Source organism: Ambystoma mexicanum, chromosome 3p (assembly GCF_040938575.1).
Source record: "Ambystoma mexicanum isolate Mex_15411 chromosome 3p, UKY_AmexF1_1, whole genome shotgun sequence".
Classification (NCBI taxonomy): domain Eukaryota; kingdom Metazoa; phylum Chordata; class Amphibia; order Caudata; family Ambystomatidae; genus Ambystoma; species Ambystoma mexicanum.
The window spans coordinates 695,848,970-695,871,000 of NC_090925.1; the positions used below are offsets into that span (position 1 = coordinate 695,848,970).

At 48.8% G+C, this 22,031-nt stretch overlaps 1 protein-coding gene across 4 annotated transcripts in view; it reads left to right on the forward strand.

Annotated features, from left to right (window-relative positions):
• Positions 1–22,031, forward strand: part of NSD1 (nuclear receptor binding SET domain protein 1) — a 1,891,114-nt gene that overhangs the window by 1,713,436 nt on the left and 155,647 nt on the right. The gene's annotated exons all lie outside the window — the stretch shown is intronic.

The window sequence follows — 22,031 nt, forward strand, 5'->3', positions numbered from 1 at the left end:
GGGCTTTACCCTCTGTGTTTTCCTTGGCATAGTTTCAGAATGCCTTTGCACACCATGGCACTGTGGTAGGCTCACAGGCCTACCAGAGGCACAACCCTATAGTTTAGTGAACTTTAGAAAGTTCCTTGTGGTAGCCATGAAATGTCAGGATCAAGTTTGACTTTCATAACCCCAGTCTCATGTGACAACCAGCGTCTCCTTTCACAGGGAGACTTCCCCCGCGACCCCTTCACATTTTACCATTTGCACTGCAGGGGGCACAAGGTCCGAGCATGTACGTTATAGCTGTGTAGGGACGCATTTAAAAAGGGACATTCCACATTTGAATGGGGTGTTTCCCATGCACATTATGTAATCCCAATAGCCCCTTTTTATGCATTGCATTATCAAAGCACGCAACAGGGCAATCTAGCAGAGAGGGTTCTGTCTGCAAGAGTGCCACCCAAAGGGTTTTAGTTTGCTCATAAGAATAGTTTTTAACTGGCCGCCCACATAGCTTAATAACGAGAGTGTGAACGGTTCATGTTTTGAACATTACATCATTGTAAAAGCTCTGCCATTAGGGCATCAGCGCTTTAACATATCATCACAATTGCCAATGAAACAATGTTAAAAGCAGAGCCATTATGCAAATTGCAGCCCATATGCAAACCCCAGCTTGTAAATCACGTAAAAAGGTGAAGCCCACTAAGCACATTGGCTCAATGTTTGTAACTCCTTTTGTTCTGCTAGTGTTGGCCCTGAAGGGGACTTGATGGTTGAGCATTCGTGTTTGGCAGCTGGATGGGCACTTAACATGAGTGTGTCTGTTGAGGTGCCGCTTCTTCCCGAAGCGCCCCCTTGGATATTAAACGGAATGCCTCGATAGTGTTGGGCCACTGGTTTGACCTGAGGGTTAATGTAGAGGTGTACTTTCCGGTTTTGCAGCTTGCCTAGGCCGGTGAAGAGTTTTGGGAATGATTGTTCGATTGAGTCCGGTTTTGTGAAGTACTTGTGGGCCATCAGCTGGTATAAGATGTGTACTAGTCCCATGTCTACTGCTGTCCGGAAGCTCAGTATACATCCGCTGTTAGCTTCTGTGTCTAGGATGTACAGCGGGATCTTTGCGGAGTGCCCTTTATGTGTGCATCTGGCTGTGATCATGCCTTTGCATGGCAGGGGTGTCGTGGAGCCATAGGGGTATATGTCTACCGTGGCCTTTCTGATTTTTGGCTGTGTGGTCAAAGACTGATATGTGCTTTCACTAATAATGTTGACCGTCGCTCCGGTATCCACGAGAAATTTCAGTGGGGTGTCATTCACTTGAAGTGTCAAAATGGGGCTGTGTTGGGTGGCCGCAGTGTTGTCCTGTAGGGCCCACACGTAACCTTTCCTCCTCTGATCCTCTTCTGACGATGGGGTGTCAGTGCTGGTGGGGGATCTGGTCTGAACGTATCTTACAAAACGCCACCTGTGTGATCGTCTCGTGTCCTCTGACGAGCGTTTATCTTCGCGTGTGTATCGGCTTCTGCGGTCGCTGTCTTCTTTCCTGGCGCGCCGTCTTTCGCTGTCCACTGCAGGTCTGGGCGGGCTCTGGGGGGTGGGCCGGCGCCTTTCTTGGTAGCGATGTTTGGGAGTTCTGTGGGTTGGGGCGTTCTTACACATGGCCCTGTAGTGGTCCATTCCCCCACATGCGGCGCACTTTTGCCCTACAGCCGGGCATGTCCCTGTGTGTGGGTATTCATAACCACATTTAAAACATGTGGCATTGTGGTGTTTGTTGCCTTGGTTAGGGTGGGTATACAGTTTATTGATGGACTCAGTGTTGTCACTGTGTTGGTGTATGGACACTTTTCCTAGGCTGTCCAATTGCGAGTCCACCGCTGCTTCCATGCGGGCCAGCGCCAGGATTTCTTCTAGCGATCGTTGTTTCTGTAGGAGCTGCTTACGAAAAGGCTGTGAGAGGCATCCGGCTATTACTTGGGACCTGAGCGCCTCTTCATTGGAGTATCTATGGAATTCGCAATGTTTCAGTTTGATACGGAGGCGCATCACAAAATTGTCTATTGATTCCCCTTTTTCCTGTCTTGTTGTGTGGAACATGTGGCGCTCATAATCCACGTTTGTATGTGGTGCAAAGTATTCGGACAGCTTGGCGTGTAGCTCCCCGTATGTGACTGTTTCTACATTCAGCAGCTCCCCCGCAATGTCTCTTACCGCTGGTCCCACTGCCATGAACAGTGTATTTTTCAGCCTCGTGTCGTCCGTCAATCCTATGGCACCTGTGTAGAACTTGAAGTCCCGTAGCCATATATTCCATCTGGGCCCCAGATTAGAGGTATCTCTGATTTCGAATGGGTTGGGCATGTGTATGACTTGGGCTGCTCCCTCCTGGTGTGCATGCTGGCTGTTGTCCTGTGCTGTGTCAGCATTTCCAGGCGCCGATCCTACCCCTCCCGAGGAGGATGCTGGCGTGGTCGCCGTGTCCGACATGACTGCGTTGCAGTGAAGAGTTCGTGTGTCGATATGCTGTGGCACCTGGGACTGTGCTTGGGCAGTTGCAGCAGCCCTTCTGCTGTGTGTGGTGAATTACCTTCCCCACCTCACCGCTTCCTTGCGGTGTGGCCTTATTTCTTGGCCTGCGCAGCCTCACGCCGCACGTGGGAGGGAGGTCGTGATTTGCACCAGAGGAAGGTTTCCTCTGGCGCCACTCTCCCGTTTCTTGCTGTCACTGGGCACGCCTGCACGCCTTCGCGCGGGCGCCCGTGTGAAGAGTTTGGGCCTTTGTCACGCGGGAGGCGGGGCCGCACGGAGTCAGTGTTCCCGTAATTCTGGGGTGCCCGTGTGCCGAATCCAGGCCTTTGTCATGCGGGAGGCGGGGCCGTGTCGAGTCGGCCGTCGTGCCCGAGGCGCGCCGACGCGCTGAACTGCTCGACCGCAGACCTCGGCACGGTGCCAGCGGGAGTCCGTGCCCGCTCGTCGCCAGTGTTGAGGTGCCGCTTCTTCCCGAAGCGTCCTCTTGGATAAGGCCCTGCTTGCGCAGGAATGATACGCGGGAGCCGGGGTGTGATGCAACCTCTTTTATTAAAAGCATCGGCGGAACTGCCAAACCTGCCCTCGTCCCTCCCCTTCCCCTGACGTCACGTCCGGGACGTCATGTCCTGTGGGACCCAACGGGGGTCCGCCCACACAACGATGTGGGCAGCCTGACAGTGTCTGACAAGCACCTAGGAAATTGCATTGAAATAGGCTTCTCTTGCGTGATGTGGGTAAGTGACACCTCTCTGGGCGGCACAGCGGCAGAGTCAGAACAGAAACCGCCCAATTCCTGGGAACCTAAAACAAAATATAACTGCATCAGCAGCATTGGTCCATATGTAAGGAAGAAACGGGTGACGAAGAATGCATACACATTAGGTGAAAGAGCTTCTGTAGCACAAAAAATGAAAGCCCACAGGCAGCTGTCTCAAAAGCAGCAGTAGATTAAGGACCCGATTCTTATTTCATTAAACCTGCAAATGCTGTTCAGCAGCAAAATACAAAGACAGCTAAGTACATAAGATTCCCTTCAGTGCTTGGTGCCTTGAATCATACATCTAAAATCCACACCAGTGGGCTGTTCATGCTACGAGCAGTGATCAATTCCTCTGTGTGATGCGTTCTTCCCAATTTACAGGCGAGCCGCCAAATTGCATTTTACACTGAGGCAATTATTGGAAAAGGGAAAGAATGTCTTTATTGTCGTGTGATCACACCTCTCCGGCTGACAACCCTCACTGGCGTTTCAGGCAGGCCCCTTACACCATCCCAATGCCCTTCCCTCTGGAACACATGTACGTGGGGCTGCCAAGGTTTTTTTTTTTAAGAGCACGCGCCAGACCTGATTTTAAAGTCCTCGAAGCTGCCTTCACATCGGGGAGTTGAAACGGGAGAAAGACGCCCTCAGTTTCCCACCTTACCCTGCCAGGTCAGAGAGTACTGACCTGTCCTGTGGATTTTCCACCGGATTGTTAATGTTTTTATTACCTCAATAGCAAAGAAACATGTGCTATAATTCAGGCCTCCCTATCTCTGCTTTTAACCTTCAGTGACCTGCATTCACATTTAAAATTCGCATTCTTTTTCTGCTCGCCGAGTTTGTCGGGTGACCTCATTGACGTTGCATGCTCTAGTCGACCCCTCCCCTGCACCTTAACTATTCAGCTTCGAGTTATAATTGAGTGTTCGGCCAAATGCCGAATAGCGAACTTCAGCCGGAATTCGGCCGAACACTTACTCGAAGCTGAATTTCGGTACACCCCTAAAGGAAAACATTAAATTTAATGGTTCATGCCAGGGGCAAGGGGCAGGATATCGAGTACTCCTGTCCCTTGATGCCGAGAAAGCCTTTGATCGGGTGAATTGAGGGGTTTATTTTCGATGGGCTTGCAAAAGTTTGGTTTTTGAGGTACATTTTTTAAAGGGATCCGGGCATTGTATTTGGAGCCGACGGCGCAGGTGATAGAGAATGGTAAGAGCTTGGCTTCTTTTAGTTTGAAGAGGGGTACAGGGCAGGGGTTATCCCCTATCCCCACTTTTGTTGTCCTTGGTGTTGGAGGAATTGTGGGGAGAGAGCATCATACTGGCATATTTGATGGTCCTGTGTTGAGGTTCAAGGTTATTGGAAGGTGGTACTTTGGTGGACAAGGGAGGTAGATGGGGTTCCGAGAGATTTTGATCCAATGTTGGTTCTGTTTGGTTTGGAGCAGATGGATGGGGGATGGAGGTCTTTACCACAAATGGTTCACTTTTCTTTGCTGACAGCAAGGGCTTGCTTCATTATTGGTTGGAAGAGGGATACCCTTCTGATTGAAAGGAATCTACTGCAAGATTCGACACCTGGCAGCTCCAGGGAGATGGGATGCAAAGCAGGATTAGAGCCAATGGTAAAACGGTGGTGGGGAGACTACTAGAACCCACAACCATGGACCAATGGGAATCTGTGATTTGTATAACCGACCAGCTTATGGCACAGGGGTAGGTGCTCATTGTGGCAGTTGCCAAAAAGGTGGCCTAGGAACTTCTCAACAATCCGGTGAGTAAAGATTCTTCTTCCTTTGCAGTTTAAATTGCAGTATCCAGTCTAGGACAGATTTTTCTTTTTGCAATTTTCCCTCCATAGTTTCTATGGACCCCCCCTTCTTCCCACTCCCCCATTCTCTTTGCTCGTTTTTTTAACCTGTTCTGGCTTTTTGAAGGGAAGCCTTCAGCGTCACTTCCCTTTGGCACATTATGAGGAAACTGATCGGTCCCGCAGACTATCAGTACTTTTAAATAATGTTTCTCCTTTGAATTCTTGTAATTTTTAACATTGCACACAGCACTGTAAAGTGCAATGCAATCAGGATACTTTTGTATCACCCTAACCTTTTTGGCTCTCTCTCTCTTTCCGTCTCTCGCTCTTTCCTTCTCTCGCGCTCTTTCCTTCTCTCTCGCTCTTTCCTTCTCTCTTTCCTTCTCTCTTGCTCTTTCTTTTTCTTTCTCTCTTTCTTGATAACCTTTTTTTCCTCTCCAGGAATAAGCAAAGATTGCTGACCGACATCTCTGTTATATAGGGATAATGATAAAGATGTTATTTAGTCTCGAAATATAGTAGTAGTATGATGTTTTGTATGACACTGGTCGTGGCTGTTGGGGTGGATGAAGGTATGTTAGTTATATGGGGTGGCCATGTAAAGGGGGATGGAGGATGTGGACAGTTGGAAAACAATGCTAGTATAAATATATTTATGAAACAAAAACACAATCACAAAATGTCTCACTTTTTGCCGGCCACTTCTACAAGTTTTCTTGGATGAATGAAACAGGAAGTATGAATGACGTATGATTTACATAAGGGGTTGGGCTTTGACACTATTTCTGACGTCCAGAATGTAGAAACATTGAATAGCTGGTACTCTGATATGCACATTACAGGAAGGAATGTAATCAATGAAAGATGTTAACTATGTGCACTTATCCCACACACATCAGGGGCTCCTAAGGTTTTTAGTTCCACATCCAGTTCCAATTACAGAGGCACAATGCTTGGTTCATCTTGCACTATACGGGATAAAGGGCACATTCCAGGCACATAGTGTGCACTGAGGAGCAATGATCTAGACGCAGCGTAATGCAATGGCAACACAAAATACCGCCAGTGTCTACAAGGACCATATTTCTCCGTGGGGGTTTACTCAGATGACGATGACAAATGGCAAGGCACCACAGTGATGTGCCTGGCAGATGGGCTGATCGAGTACAGCGGAGAAGCAATATCCCAAATAGAGACTATGTGTGCGCAAATATGGTCCCAACACATCGCAATGCTGACACGGATAGCAAAAATGAAGAAGCCAGTGCAAATAGATAGTCAAAAATGTTGAACTTTATTTTAGCTATGAAGGAGCAGTTCCTGGTGGCACAAATACATAATGCAACTTATGATCCCTGGTATGACGAAAGGTACAACAGCAGTGATGGATTACTACTGATTTTGTGGCTGACAAGCCTACCTGCAACTCCTACCATCTTGGAGGGGCAGGTGTTCACTGGCCACCCTGCACTCAGTGCTACTAGTAATCCTGGAAGGACACCTGAAGGGAGAAGAAATGCCGGTCAAGTTGCCAACAGCCACTCTAGCACCTAAAGAAGCAGAAAGAAGCTTGTAGATCACACAAGAATTTGGTATGCTGCCAGAAAAGGGACGATTTCAACGGCAGGGAAGAAAGAAAAGCTCAAACTGTCTAAAAAGATTGGCCCGCACTGCTCAGAAGAATACCTGACGAGAAGCGGCTTTTTAGCTCAACAGAGACTTTCTTTCTTGGCTCCTGGGGTACAAGCAGCTGCTGCACTTTTTTACCCCCAGAAGATGTTAAGAATGGGTCACTATCCCACGTCATCAAGGCGGTGCACAAATCTAGGTGTTCAAATTAAGAAAGAATGTGGAGTTTAGAACACAGATTGGCAATTGCTTGCCTTTGATTGGGTCTCGTCATGGCTGGAGGTAGCAGCAAAAATACTGTTCCTGTGATCGTGTTCTTCTTGGTTCTCGTCTGTAGGTGCCAGTGGGGTCTCTATGATGTGTACCGATGAGTTTGTTACTGTAGAAGTAACGAAAGGGGAAAGTTGGGGAGCAGCTAGTGCTTCGGCTAGCACCTTCCTGCACCCCTCAAGTGCTTTAGAGCTAGGCAAGATTTCTGTCACGTTTGTCTTCTTCTTCTGATGAGATGACAAGTTCTCCCCCTTCCCCCAACTCCTCACCTTCCTCTTTCTGCTTAATCCTTCTGTCCTTGTGTTGTGGAGGCTTCTCTTTTTTCTTGTGAAGATAAGGACGCCCTCGATAGGAGGCCACCGTGCCACTGGATAAGGGCAGCGGGGGCACTCCTGCCGAGAACGCCTCACAGGGGGAAAAAAGCCGGAAGGCACAAAAAAACCCTGAACGTGGAGGATCCCAGGAGATGAGTAGCTGAAGAGGGCGCGATCCGATGAGCAGGGACCGAATAGGGAAATCGGTGGATCCAAAAGGTAGCCCAGGATATGGCAAAAGTGGTTTCAAGGAGGAGATACTAAGGAAATCACAGGCAGTCCGGTAGGCAGGCAAAGGGTCTGGCAACAGTTCAAAAATAGGATATAGGGATATTCACAGGCAGTCCGGTAGGCAGGCAAAGGGTCTGGCAACAGTTCAAATAGGATATAGGGATATTCACAGGCAGTCCGGTAGGCAGGCAAAGGGTCTGGCAACAGTTCAAATAGGATATAGGGATATTCACAGGCAGTCCGGTAGGCAGGCAAAGGGTCTGGCAACAGTTCAAATAGGATATAGGGATAGAAAAGGGGGAAAAACAACAAGGCAAGAAGGAAAGGAAGGAAAAGAGGGAGGAAAAAAGGTAGAACGAGGACGAGACCACGCACTGGGCAGGGTGGAGAAATAACTGAGAGGGGAGGCTGGCAAAGGATAAGCAGAAGACACGAATAATTCACCGGGAGATGGAGCGGCAGCAACACAGGAAGGAACCCGGAAACGTTGCAACGCGTATGCGACCCGGAAGTGGGGACTTAAATACTTCCGGGTCAAGGACGCGTGCAACAACTAGAGCGGTAAAACGGATGACGAGTAGCGGAATGCTATGGCAGACAGAACCGCCAGCGATTCCACTTCCGCCAATCCTGCCGCGGCATGACAATTTCTAAGCACTATAGCACTGAGAAAGATTTTTTCATGCAGAAATTATCACACACAGGCGTGGCCAGTCACTAAATAAAGATAGTTAGGATTGAAATATAAGGTGCAAATAACTGTTTAAATGGATATATTTGTAAAACTGTTAAATTGTAGTTATTTTTGCTCAAAGCACACAGTAAATTGAGCCTGGGCTAAAAATAGACTACAGGCAGGCTGGCAGAGAGCACGAGGTAACTCCGCAGCTGTTCCTGTCCATCACAAGCCAATAGAGACTAATAAAGATTCAATACACGACATACAGAGTACTAGGAAAACAAGGTTTTTTTTTTTAGGAATTACTGGACCAGATCAAATATAATTATGTTGAGTTAAGTGTTGAAGAGAATGGCGTGAAGATGTGTTCATGTATGAATGTTTATAACATAGCAAATGATGCTAAATAAGAGCACAAAGTATTCCTGCATATGCAGCATAATGTTATGTAGCTTGTCTCAAACGGAACCCAGCCATGTCAGAAGGAAAAACTGCAGCATCCCTTGTATGGCAAGAAGGACAATTTTTGGAGGAGCACTGCCGGTATCCAGTAACCAAGTCAAGAGGATTTAAGCTCAGCACCAATCTTCAGGACCTGGGAGCCGGCCACGGAAGACAGAATGCTGGTCGGAAATGGCAGAATCCTCTGCCATTTTCCCCTAAATCCTCATGATCTGTAAAGATTAAAGTTTTGTTATCTCTTCCAAGATAGACTCATGGCTTTAATTCCCAAGAGAGGTGCATTTACTCTGGTTTGAGCGTGATTATGGGTCCCCTGTATTTAAGGGTGCCCCCTGCAAGTTCGGGTTCACTTTAACTGTCCCACTTGGGATTTTTTGCTACTTGTATATATACAAGCTGGTGGAAGCAGATATATTTTTGCATTATTTTTAGTGTGCACATTCACGTTTACCATGTATGGCTACTAAACGTGGATAGTGCCCTAAAAAGGCGGGATTATCTAGTCCCACTCCACATCCGTGGTGCCAGAAAGTCTAGGTCTGGGGCAAATGTGGAACCAGTAGTTGTACCCGATTGGACAACTACTGGCTGTTTGAATGTTGCAGATCCTTACCATTGGTGGGCTTGGACTTGCTTCCAGCTTAGATCTTGGGACCTCTGTAGCTATTTCTTCAGATCATCATTGGAGCCATGAATCCCTCGAAGAATCACAGCCTGCTTGTTCCGAAGTAGACTCCTGGAATGGCTCAGCATCCGTTCCAGTGTCTGGCCCAGTCAAGCCCTGTGTGACTACATGATCTCGAAGGCCCTGAGCAGAGCTTCAGTCCTTCAACTGATGGGACCAACTAGTCTCAATCCCTTCTTGTGGATCCTGCCCTAATGAGCCTTTGGAAGTGTTCCTGGACTGCCTGGTGGACTGATCAGCATGATCATGGGCTACTATGCCAGAAGCGTCGCCGTGTTCAAGCCCGGGCCTTCGGTCGTCTTTGGCTTGTGCCACAAGTCTCCTTCTCCCTGAATTTCCACATCCCGGCATAAAGGGATCAAGGGATCCTATCCTAGAGCAGTCTCTGTGACTGCGACTGTTGTCGCCTGTGTGTGTGCTGAGACAGTCAGTAGAATTTTCTTTTCGCCAACCTGTGAAGTGTCCTGAGGAGGTCTGTATTAGTGTTACTTGGCTTTCTTCATCGCCAGAGATTGCATCTTGCAGTTGCACCCGACCGGAAGAATCCTGGGCATCACTCGCTGGAACAAGATGATCTAGCCCCGAGCCACCCTTGGACAATCCACAACAACATCTGGGAAAATTCATTGGGAACAAGTCCCTCCTACATTCCACTCACTTTTTGGTCGTCGAACTTGTTACAGTAACCTGAAAAATAAGAAAATATTTACTTACCTTTAGTAAAATTGTTGAAAAAGCTTTTGAACTTTCACCAACACAAATGAACTGTAATTTACCTGCAGAGACTCCCTTCTGCAGAGAAACATTGTGGCTCCTGTGACTTTTGAGCACAGGACCCAATTCTCCTAAGGATTTGGACTGTTTAAGGTAGGGAATTAACTTGTGACCTGGTTCCATCATTTATCACATTTAATCGATTTACCTGCTTGCTGAATAAGTTACTTTTAATTAATTTATTAACTTTTTGTGAATGTATATATTTGTGTCGTAGAGTATTGTGCGATAATATAATATTACTTTGGTGAATGTATATATTTGTATCATGGAGTATTGTGCTATAATACTATCTGTTGGATTAATTTTTCGATGTATCCAGCTGGTCTATAATAACTGTTTTATGCATACTGTCCAAGTTGAATTATTGTGCACCATACTGTGTAGACGCATTGAGGGCCCAAGCCCACTGTAATTCTCCTGAGAATAAACCTAGACTGCTCATCCATGTACCTTGACTGGGTTTTGGCAAACTTCTCAGAGTTCCCTGTTCACTATAACTAAGGTGACCTCCTAAAATCTGTCAACCAGGTATGGGTCGAGAAATCCATCTCAACATCTGATCACCCAAAAACTTGAGCTCTGGACAAAAACCGACGCTGACATCCAAAAAGAACCATCAACCTTCCTGGGAGTCGCATCTTCCAGGCAGAAGTGAAAGCATCAGGATAGATGGCTGCAGGAGGACAGAGGAACCTGCCTAGACAGATTCTAACAGCTTGAAAGGCAAAGAGGCAGACAACCAGCACAAAATGGGTTTCACAAAGAGAACGCACGGGTGACCATGAACAGCCCAGACAAGCAGATGAGGTGGGGTAGGGGAGGCCCCACTGCCTTTCTGGGCAACGGCAGCTTCCAGCACATGGCCCAGAAAGGCATCCAAGCATGGGAAGCCTGACCCAGCCAATGAAGCGGAACCTGGTGAGGATGTGGGCATCCCAGGAAGTACATCCAGCGGCAAACAAACCTGAACAGCAACTCAGGACTCGGGATTCTGGCAGTATGTCCAGATCTGGCCTACAAATGCAGCAACATCCTTGAAAATCATCCAGCAGGCAGGTAAACCTGCTGCACTCCCGTGAGTTCTAACAGAATTGATTGTAGGAACTAGATCCCCCAGGTATCCCATATACACAGAGGGTGGCCTAAGCCTGCCAACCAATCCCACAATGGGATTTTAAACAAAGCATTTGGCGGCCACAAAAGGGTTGACACCAAAAAACACTAATATCCAAGACCACCACCCAGGATGTGTTATGGCCTTATCTAGGGACAGGGGCTAGTCTAAATCTGTCCAAACCACTCGAGGATGCAGGGCTGGGTGAACCCCTGTGTGCACGATGGCCATTTTAGATCTGCCTCAATGGCTGAGCAGGACTTAAATGACAGTTTACAGCACCCGATTCCTTAAAACTAATGTACAGGGCACACATGGAGTGCTTAGAAAGCACCCCTGTCCCAGGGCTTCCAAGGGCCCATATATTAAAAAAGGGGTGCATTGGCAGGGGGATCTCAGTAGATATCAATGATCAAAAGAAATAAGGGGGGCTGGCATAAATGTAGGGGGTCACAAAAAAAAATCTAAAAAAATTTAATTTTGCTCTAATCAACAGTAAGTGAGGATTTTCCAAACAAGTAGACTGCACCCACTCATACTTTTCCATGCTAGTGTTTCTCTTCGTAACCACCTTTCTGACCTCTGTGAAATTAGTACTATTGTGTCGGTTAATAATGGCTTTTATGGATGCCCGTGAGATGGAAGAATGTGATGACAGCTTTATCGTAGGTCTTCTTTATTTGTATTCTTTTACACCAGAATTGTTAGCCTTCTTCTACGTCTTGTTACAAATCTCTTTTGGTTGGTTAATATTCTCTCTCCCTTTTTTTCTCCAGGGAGTGCTCTCTGGTGGGTCAGCCTCCTCTTGAAGTTCCTTTCTATTGGTGTAACTCCAGGCTGTTCAGTATCTGGTGACCCTGTACCATCAAAGGATTCTCCCTTTTAGTACGCCCAGATACAGCATACTGGCTATTCCTCAGTCTTCCATCTCCTATCACAAGGAAAGAAAAATAAACTACATTAGTTCCCTACCACTTTTAACCACCCCCCCTCTCTCCTCAATGGTGTTTCCATATCCCCTCTGCCCTGCTGGGCCCTCTATACCCAATGATGTGTTGGCTGGGCTTCCCTTTTGCTACTATGTGTATTAAGTAGGGCTGTACCGAATAGCATATTTAGTATTCGGCCGGATACCAAATAGTTTGTCAACTATTCGGCCGGAGCCGAATAATGAGCCAAATAGTTTTTTTTTTTAGGCAAACATATTCTAGGGCATAAAAAATCAACTAAGGAGGGATTCTATTGCATGGGTACATATTTATTAATTGGACACATCTCTGTAAGCTTATGAGAAAAGACAAAGAAAAAATACAAAAGTTACGGGAAAAGCCCTCACTCTTAGTAAGAGTAACCTGTAAGGGGAAGGTTGTATTTTAGGAAAACAAGCCTTTCAACATTTTCAGCTAAGAGGCTGCTTCTGTGTTCGGAATAAATATCTCCAGCTGAACTGAACACTCTCTCGCTGTCCACACTGGTAGGAGGAGGTGCCAAGTACACACGCGCGTCTTTTGCCAACCCTGGAAACCGAACACTGTTCATGTCCCACCACTCCAGCGGGTTTGCAGTTTTAGGGAGCAGCGGCTCTCTCAAAAAGACAGTGAGCTCAGTGTCCAGGGAACTTATGGACTGACTCACACCAGCCGTGGACTGCTCAACAACACTGTCCCAGAATGCCCATATGCCACATGGTGGAACGCTCTTCTTGGGTGGTGGCTCATCCTCTTGTGGGTCAGGGTCTGCAGGTTGCCCCTCAGGAGGGGAGGACTGCTCGCAGAGGGCTAAGGCAGTAGAGTGCAAAGAACATTTCACATTGTTGGCCACAACATCATTGCTGAAAAATGTTAATTTGAACCGCGGATCGATGCCTGTTGCCACACAGTAGATAGATATAGCCTCAATGTCTTTGAATCTTGCCTCTACAGCCTTCAATAACTCTGCTTTCACTAGCTTCACACCAGTGTCCCTAACCTCGCCAGAGCTCAGGTAGGCCCTTAAAGCTTTCACAGCAGGAACAACCAAGGAGATGCTTGATGCATGAGAGCAAATCTCCTTTGTGAGCTCTGCAAAGGGTGCCAACAAAGATAAAACATTTTCTGCCAAAAGCCACTGGCAGGCAGAAAGATTTGACACTTTATCGTCCTCCGCATAGTACAAACTTACTGGCCGCCTCTGCCCCACCAGTCGCCCCAGCATCAAAAAGGACGAGTTCCACCGTGTAGATACATCTTGAATCAATTGCAATTCAGGCAGCCCTAGATCTTTTTGCAGTGCGTGCAGGCGGGACGTGGCCGAACTAGAATGTTTGAAGTGGCCTACAAGTTTCCTTGCATGTGCCATCATGTCTGACACAGATCTTTGCACAAAAAGGCCATCATGGATGCAAAGCTGTAGGGTGTGAGCAAAACACCCCACACTAGCTAGGTCTGCTTCTCTGAAGGCCTTGCACATGTTAGCGGCATTATCCCGAAGAATGACGTGCACTTTGGAATGGCAAATTTGCCACCTTTCTAGCATTTCTTGAAATGCTAATCCTATTTTGGCACCAGTATGGCTTCCACCAAAAGCCTCGCACTGCAACAAAACTCCATGCCTTTTCATGTTGCTGGCCAGCCAATGCCCTGTTAAGCTCATAAAAGATTTCACAGTGTTATCAGATGTCCAAATGTCCACAGTAAATGCAATTTTCTCAGCCCTCTGAACCTCTGAAGCAATAAACTGGCTCACTTTCTCATACAGGTCGGGGATGATGCGCGTTGAAAAATATTTACGTGATGGAACCTTGTACCTAGGCTCCAATTTATGGAGTAAACGCACAAAACCGACATCCTCAACAACAGAAAATGGTTGCAAGTCTAAACTTAATTTTTTGGCAGGGCAGTACTGCATGATGGCTCTGGGCTCTGAAGTGGTATCAGGGTTCCCTTTAAAAAAGTTTTTGAAAAAACCTTTTATCAAAAATAACTATGTAAAAAACCAAAATATGAACGACAAAAACCTCACTTGAAATTGCCAGGAGTTGGTCTCATTATGTACATCCATTGACGGCAGCAAGCATAATAGAGCAGTCTTTCATTTAATCAGGCATGAGTGTTAACCTCCCACCGCAAGCTTCCCCTGAATAGTAAAACCCCCATAGTACTCACCAGGATTGTGGGCACTAAGCAGGCATCTGCATCAAGGTGGTGTAAATCCGTCTCAGGGGTGAGCTTCCTTGGTATGTGCTGTGTCTTTTCTGGGCTGTGGTATAACTAAAGTAAAGAAAAGGATGATGTTACTGCTAGACAAGTGTTGCAGGATTAAGCAAATGCACAATTATTCTACTCTTCACATTTTGTCACAAGTCTACAAGAACAAATACATGGCCCAGGACAACTGGATCATAAGATCAAGAAACTGTGGCCTAAAAGGAACAAACTATGAGACTCTTTGGGACGCAGAAGTCCCATCACAGCCAGTGGGACTGAGATCCACTCAAAATATTTCAGAAACAGAACTCTATGGAGGGCAAGGCTAAAAGCAACCCTGGGGGCTGCTCCAGCAGGGACATCATGGCACAATGGAGGGGGTGGGGGAACATGGGAGAACATTGCGGGACAACAGTGGGGGTGGGCGGGAACATGGGAGATCATCATGGGACAATTGAGGGGTGGGGGTAAATGGGAGTGCATTGCCGGACAAATGTGGGGGTGGAGGAACATGGGAGAACATTGCGGGACAACAGTGGGGGTGGGGGTAAATGGCAGAACATTGCAGGACAACAGTGGGGGTGGGCGGGAGCATGGGGGACACATTAGAAATGGAGGCCGCCGGGGTCGGCAAAGTGCCCCGGCGGCCTCATAACTCTGGGGGGTCCGCGGCCCCCCTATGCAATACAATCTCGGGCCACCGGCTTTGGCCCGGTGGCCCGACAAACACAACATTATTGCAGTGAGGCCGCGGGGGTTCCCTGTGGCCCCGCGGCCTCACCGTGCTCAAGGGGCGAGGGGGGCACATTTCACAGCGAGGCCGCCGGGGTCGGCAAAGTGCCCCGGCGGCCTCATGAGTCTGGGGGGGCCGCTCCTGTAGGAGCGGCCCCCAATGCAAAATAAACGTCGGGCCACCGGCTTTGCACCGGTGGCCCGACCAGCATACCTACAATTACTGCGGTGAGACCGCGGGGGTGCAGGGCACCCCCGCGGCCGCACCGTGGTGAGGGGGATGGGGGGCACATTCGAAATCGAGGCCGCCGGGGTCGGCAAAGTGCCCCGGCGGCCTCATGAGTCTGGGGGGGCCGCTCCTGTAGGAGCGGCCCCCCAATGCAAAATAAATGTCGGGCCACCGGCTTTGCACCGGTGGCCCGACCAGCATACATGCAATTACTGCGGTGAGACCGTGGGGGTGCAGGGCACCCCCGCGGCCTCACCATGATGAGGGGGTATGGCGGGGGGGTCACTTACCTGGTGATTTCTCTGGGTCCGGGTGCTGGCATCTGCTGGAATCCGTCTGTTGGCATAGGAAGCGAGGGAAGGGAAGAACTGTTCCCTTCCCTCGCTTCCTATTTCAACACGTTAGGCTGGTTCCTCTGTGGTCAGACTGCAGAAGCCAATAGGCAAACAGCTTGTTTGGCTTCTGCAGCCTGAACACTGTCAAACTTTCTATGATTGGCTGTCATCTCCCAAACAGGGAGAGGGCAGCTAATCATAGAAAGTGGACTTCGGCTTCGAGTCCCTAAACAGAAACTATTCTGCCGAAGCCGGATAGCTGTATTTCAGCCGAACTTCGGCAGAATAGGGACTCGAAGCCGAAGTTCGGTACAGCCCTAGTATTAAGGCCTGCTCCGTTCTGATGCCTTTGATGCCCGTAATCTCCTGGCTCTGGATCTGCGATGTGTTCCTTCCCCGCACATCCTTGTTCGGCATGCGGGTCAGGTCAGAGGCTGTGCCCACCTCTATCCGTCCTGGTCGGCAACACTGACACCTACGCTGTCCCTACAGCCACCGTCTGAGGTGTCCTCTCTGAACCTGTCCCTCCCATTTTTCGGTCCCCCACGGGTGGCCTCCCGCTGCCCATCCTGCTGGCTGGCAAGTCTGGTAAGTCGCCACACATTCCCCCCCCACAAACCCTGATGCTCAGGCAGCTCATAAGAATGGGACAAAAAATCGTCCTGGAACAACCACCTCCCAGGCATGTGTGTGGTTGTAAACAAAAAGGGTCATGAAAAAAAGAGGCCATCAAAAAGATGGTTGCCTGACTCACACGCTCCTCACCCACAAGAGGTTAATAATGCCCTGATCTCCCCTATAGCCCCCCAGGGAAAGGGCTACCAAGAGATGAGGGATCCTCAAAAAGCAGAGCGGCGGAGGACCACATTTGGTATCTGGCGGTGCCTCCGATAGGTCTGAACACTGCAGCGAGAGAGATTAGAGCAGAGCTCCGAAGGAAGATTTGGCCAGGACCACTCGGATCTCATTCAGAGGGCAGTCCCGACTAATACTGCAACAGAAAAAGGAAACTCTGAGGGGGTTGCAGCTGTACAACGGTGCTCTGCAGGCCCTAACGGAGAGCCCAAAGTACCACCAATGTAGATCTGCAACTATGCGCAGTACAATTGAAATTCTCATGCGTCACATCCCCGGCTCGCACAAGAATGGAAGGTGAGCAGGGGTGAGGGAAGGAGAAAGGTTTCCCAGCGGGCCCCAGGGAACACGGGATGTCCTCTCCCAGGATTGGACCACATCTACTTTCCAGGCCCTCATGCATGGTGATAAAAGATTGGTGTTGTGGCGGCCAACAGGTCCGGTTTAGTCGACGAGAAGCTCAAGGGAAGTAACACACAGAGATGAAGTAAAGTTTCCCTGAAACCCTACGGCGCAACGGACATTGGTACTGGGACTCGAACACTTTGTCAGAATAGATAGTTAATCAGGAGACCCAGGAAAAGCCTGGAGCTGGGAAGGGCATGAGGATACGCAAAGATAACTTAAGTGTGAAACCCGGTGGATAGAGCCAGTCTCAAGCGAAGCCCTGGGACGCACCATGAAAAAGTCGGAGGCTTATAGCCCTATGAAGTTCCCATCACAGACACAGAGATGGGACAAGACCCATGATACCACAACAGAGACCTGAAGAAGAGAGCCAGAGAGACTGTAGGAGTCATGTGGGTGAAACCCAGATAAAAGATCCAGTTCCGTTGGAATCCACTCAAGGGAGGACTGTGCCATTGAGATTTCTAGCTAAAACAGAGGGGCGAACTGGGAGTTAGGAGTGTGCCTGGGAGGAGATACTCCCCAGCTTACAGTTCACCTGATGACTTGGAAAGAGTACATATAGAAATGTAAAAGTCCCATAGCAACAGATCAGTCGACTGGGCAAGCAGAGTTGCAGACATCGTCAGAAATGAGTGAGCAGATGAAAGAAGAAAGACATAGCAATCCTCGGAGATCAGAGAGATACGAATAGACATCAGACACAGACTTCATTGTCTTGACAAAAAATTGAAAATCTCGACGACAGAATACAGAAATTGAAAGCAAACCAAACATCTGCGGATATCCTAGAGACTCAATTAGACGGAGATTTCTGAACTAGAGACACTGTAGGAAGCAATGAGATAAAAAAATGTACGATTCCCATAGTTTTAAGAGATGAAATAAACTTCGGTTCTATGGCTTTCCAGAAAAAAGGATGGGGAAAATGAGAAAGACATTGTAAAGGCCATTCATTAAGTCCTCAAAGTCTTGTTCGGGAACAAAGTAATAAGTGAGCCAACTGTAGATAGAGCCAATAGAGCAGGCGGAAGAGGACGGACCCCAGATATGTCCTGGAGAGATTTCACTATTACGCAACGTGGTTCCTGAACAAGTCACATATATGCATCTCCAGCTGTCTCAAGCCAACTTAGACATTATACAAGGGGCTAGGAGTGGTGCTACCAGGAGCCACTACAAAAGCAAGTGGACCAGGTTCTGTCACTGGGCAGAATCAAAGGAGGTTAATCCCTTGACCGGCACGTTGGACAATGTACTATCCTTCTCGGCACACCCCACACACTCGGGTGCAGGTAGACACATGCCAAACCTATCTGGCGGCTATTGGAGCTTACTGGAACTCAGAGAAGGAGCTGTTTTCATCCTTCAATCCGGTGGTTAAGAGACACTTTGCTGGTCTGACCAGGCTCTACCCGACTATCAAGAAACCACACCCTGTGTGGGACCTCAATGTGGTCTTGGGCACCCTGGCACACAAACTATTCAAACATATGGTGTCCACTGACATAAGGCTAGTCACCATCACGACGGCCCTCCTGGTGGGCCTCACCTCGGCACGCAGGATCAGTGAAATCCAGGCGTTGGTGGCTGAAAGTCATATACCACTTTTCATAAGGACATGGTGGTGCTTAGAACTCACCCCACATTCTTACCAAAGGTCGTCTCCTCTTTCCACCTGAATGAGGAGATAGTGCTACCAACTTTCTTTGCGGATCCTAAGGATGACACTCAAAGGTTGCTGCACTGTCTAGATGTTGGGCCTGCTCGAAAATTCAACCTTGACAGGACCCCAAGAGCTTCTGCAAATCAGACGCTCTCTTTGTCACCTTCGGTGGGTCAAAGCCTGGCTGTCAGGCCTCCAAGACTTCCATAGCTTGGTGGATGGTTTCGGCCATCCAAGAGGCATATGAGGGGCAGCATAAGCCTCTTCCTGTGAACATGCATGCCCATGCAATCAGCACTAAGGCCACAGCGGTCGCGTTCCAAAGGCACGTACCGTGGCAAGTTGTCAGCAAAGCGGCTGCATGGGCTACACCCTCGGCCTTCTACAAGCACTAATGCTTGGATGCCGGCTCCAGCATTTGGCCAGGCAGTCTTAAAGAACTTGTTTTCTTAGACGGGGCAACTCTTCACCCTGGGGCTACATTCAGTTGTAATTCCCCATGCAGTATGCAGTATGGAGGAAAGGGGACGGGACGTAGGAGTAATTATAAGTTACCCACCATAGTGACTAAAGTACTCCTAGTCCATAGTCACCTTCGCTCCATACGTCCCACCAGCCTCCCCCTAATAAAAATGGTGTCATTGGGCAATGGTAATATTGTCAACTCGTCAAAGGGGACTGAGAAGTGGCGCCGGTGGACAGAGTCAGGGGAGCGCAAAGGGGAAGATGATTTTTCTGGTGAAAAAGGTTCTGTCTCCCGTCCCTACTGAGGTATGGCGATGCAGTATGGAGGAAAGGGGACTAGGAGTACGTTAGTCACTACGGCGAGTATCTTCCTATTATTTTATGGACCGCCAAACTCTTTGCTTTTGAACTTGTCCTGACTATTTACAGGGAAGTTAAGTCTTCAGCTTCACTCCCCTGGCCTATTGCTCATTTTGCTATGGCGAAACTGATCAGTCCTTCTGACTATCAGTTCTTGGAAACTGTTTTTCTTTTGTCGTTTTACATTTTTGGCAAATTTTCAACAGTGCGCACAGCATCTTTCAATACAGTGCAGTGGGGATACTTTTGTATCACCCTGGTTTTTTACACCTGGGATTTATGGTTACTTTTATATGTGCCTAAAGACAAGTTGGTGGCAGCAATTACCTTTTTGACCATGTTTGCGTTCTTTCTAGTGTGCACATTGCGTTTACCGTGTACAACAACTAAACGTGGTTACGTCCCAAAAATGACTCTGCCACAAGATTTTTGCTTGTTCTTTGGCCATATGTTTGGCCTTTCTGCTGCCGCCTCAGGTGAGGAAATCAAAAATAAGGTAATAGTTAAAGGAAGCGTCACGCAGGCGCTGCATACCTGAACTTCTTGGTGATATACGTGGAGGAGTAGTCAATCTGTCAATGAATGCCAAAGCGAGGAAAAGGTGACGCGGGGACTCAACTCAACACCCACCTAATGGATTAACAGGTCGGGGTTGGGCCGGCTCCCAACATCACCAGGCAGCACTTCCCTGATTAGCGTGACGCCTGGACAGTGCAAGCAGTGGCAGGGAAGGCCAATTGATGTCTAGTAGATAAGCTGTGTAATGCGCAGAACTCTGAAGGCAGGGTGTTGGTCTCTGGATGCAAGGTACCCGTATAGATATTCTAGGCAAGGCAATGACATGGGACCAAAAAAGAGAACCAAGGAACCCAGAGGCGAGAGAACAAGATGCAGGGAACCAGAATGGGAGGCCAAGGGAAGCCTAACTGAGGGAAACCGCCCTCAAAGGAACCCAGAACAGGCGCCCAAGCACCAACCAACCCCAGGCAAGAACAGAAAAGCAGGCAGGCAGCAAGGCAGGCCAAGGAACAGGCAGAGACCAGGACACGAGCCAAGGTTCAGGAGTGATGGAGCAAACCTGCGATCAGCTCTTTGAGACGTGGTTTGCTGATGTGTGACGGAGCAACTAAGAGTAACCACGACTCTTGCAACACAAGCCTGCGTTGCTCCAGAGCTAAGTGGACTGCGCATGCGCGGAAGGTTGGACACGGTCGTCCACGCATGCGCAGACCTGCAAAAATTGACACCCACAGGAAGCCGGCGGTCGCTAGCAAGCGCAGTCGCCATATGCGCCGTCGGAGGGAAAATCCTCCATGACGGGACCCGCTGGTCCTGATGACCCCGCCTCCTCACCCAGGTAAGTGGCCTGACAGTCATGCACTTGACTGGGAAAGCTGCTTCTTTCGCAAGGCTGGTGATGCCTTAGTATGTACTTAGCCAAGAAAGGGGTGGGAATGTCTGGTCCTATTTCACAACCGTGTGGCATGAGTGAAACCCACAGTGGTACCCGATTGGACCACTGCTGCCTATTTGAATGGTGCAGGTTCTTACCGTTGGTGGGCTTGGACCCCAGGTTTAGGATAAGAAGAGGACTCCTGCAGCCATTTCTTCAGATCAGCACTGGAACCAAGTATCCTGTGTAGACGAGCAGCCGACCGAAGATCCATGGACGAATCCCGAAGAGGCCCAGCAGCCCTTCCTGCGTTTGGTCAGGTGAAGCCCTGCTCGACTACCTGATCTGCGAAGGCCCTGAGGGGTGCTTCAACCCTTGGACTGTTTGCACCAACCAGTTGCGATGCATTCCCGAGGATCCAGCTGTCCTGAGTAGCCGGGAGTGTGCCTGAACAACCAGGTGGACTGGCCAGCTCTCCACTGGACTACCTTGTCAGAATCGTCACCGGTGGACAGATTTTAGGAGGCCATCCTAGTTATAGTGAACAAGCAACTCTGAGAGGTAAGTCACACCCCTATAGCAATGGAGAGCAGTCAAGGCTAATCTCAGGAGAGTATGAGTGCGGTCAGGGGCGTTACTTCCCCCCCCCCCCCCCCCCCTCACTCCGATTTTCCAAGATGACTTTGTGAATCTGCTGGCGGTTGGATTTCCGGCCGTTGGTTCCAATGAGAGGTACCCAGGAGTTGCAGAAGCAAAGATTCTTCCTGTCGATAACAGCTGCAAGATGCAAACCCTGGTGGTGAGGAAATGCAAGAACCACCGATGCAGGCCTCTTCAGGACACTGGACAGGACGGGGGAAGGCAAGTTCCAGCGACTTTCTCTGCACACAGGTGACGACAGGTATCCTTCCAGTTCCAGAAGCTTCTGTAGGACAGGATGCCTTGATGCTGGATGCTGAAATTCATATGAAAGGCAAATTATTGCACTTGCAGGCAACTACCAAAGTTCTGGGTGTAACCGCGGAACGCCTACCATTCTGGTGAGATAACTGACAAGAGAGCGCTGGGTGGTCCAGGGACACTTCAGAAGGCTCAGGACAGCAGGGTGCTCGAAGCCGTCGCGACTAGCTGGTTCCACTGATCCAAGGAC